Consider the following 1,561-nt stretch of genomic DNA (forward strand, 5'->3'; position numbering starts at 1 on the left):
CAACTTAATCAATATTTTATTTCTACTTTGAAAATTTTATTGGCATATAATTTAAATAGCTTTCAAATATACAATTTAATAGTTCAATTATATTAAGAAGAGTTGTAAAGTCGTCAACACACTAGATGGTACTTGGCTATCAGAAGGAATAGTGTCTGGGATCTTAAAGGCTTATCTTCAAACAAGCATTTGTCTAAGTGAGGTGTCAACAAAGTTCCCATGGAAGAAACACACCATCCTGTGTGATCTGAGGATGTAAATAATAAAATACAAATCTGAAGGAAGGAAATGTACCATAACTTAAATTGTAAACACTTCATTTGCAGAAGGCTATAGATGACAGAAGAAGCCACAAATCCATTTGCAGGGTCTACACATGGATTACATTTAAGCAATTTTTAGGAGAATAAACCATACCAGAAGGACTCAATGTGGAAATCCCACTAAGTGAACCTGACTTTACCTCAAACCCACTGGTAGTCATTGAACTTAAGTGTGAAAACTCCCTTTTTATTATATGATCTGTGAGAAGAAGCAGATGACTACTAGTTCAGGGCAGAGAACTAACAGACATTGGACTTTGGTTCAAATCTCTCTTTTCTTGAGGATTCTCAATGAATTTGAGGGTAGCCTGGAACTACCATATAGTTACTATTTTAATGCCCTTCTTGTTTCATTATGTCATGTATTAATCTGTTAGGTGAGGCTCTATTATTGTTAATGAATATTTGCCCTAATACCAACCTCCTTGTTTGTGTAAATGGTGTGCAGCCACTTAAGAATTCAAACTGTACAAATCCACAATTCACATATTGTGGTTCATAACTGGCTTATACTCATATAATTTCCTTTTCTCAACAGTGTTATAAGAGTGTGATACATTCTACACCATTGGCTAAATTAATCACACTAGGAACAAAATAAGTAATGGTTACATATTGGGCTGCTAACCACAAAGTCAGCAGTTTGAAATCACCAGACAACTCTCTGGAGGAAGGGTGAGGCTTTCCACTCCTTTGAACATTGGTAGACTCAGAGACTCACAGAAGCAGTTGTATCCTGCCTGTTAGGGTCCCTGTGAGCCAGCATTGACTTAATGGTAGTGGAAGTGATGCCCCAAGGGGATTATTGATAGTGTTCTCTAACATAGATGACAATAAAACCTCTAAGGTGAAACAGCCCAACAAACCATAGATGCATGAATGGATTTTGGACTAGCACTTATTTCTAGCTCCAATTTAAGAACAATTAGTTGTTATGACATGGTCATGCTTGATGCTTGCACACATGAGATCACTGAAGATATGGCAGTGTGTGGTTAGGAAACTAGATGGTGTCCAGCTATCAGAAATAAAAATGTATGCGCTCTTAAAGATTTGTTTTCAAACAAGCAGGCATCGGAGTAATGCAGTATGTTAGATGGGTTGACTAGAGAAAAATATCCAGGGACACTCATATATGTATAAGAAAGAGCTTTATATCAAGAAGTAATTGTGTATTAAAAAGACAACCCAGTCCAGTTCGAATCAAGTCCATAAATTCAATATTAGGTCATAAGTCT

This window comes from Echinops telfairi, unplaced genomic scaffold (genome assembly GCF_000313985.2).
Source record: "Echinops telfairi isolate 266 unplaced genomic scaffold, ASM31398v2 ScPeMD7_7469;HRSCAF=8507_1, whole genome shotgun sequence".
NCBI classification, from domain to species: Eukaryota; Metazoa; Chordata; class Mammalia; order Afrosoricida; family Tenrecidae; genus Echinops; species Echinops telfairi.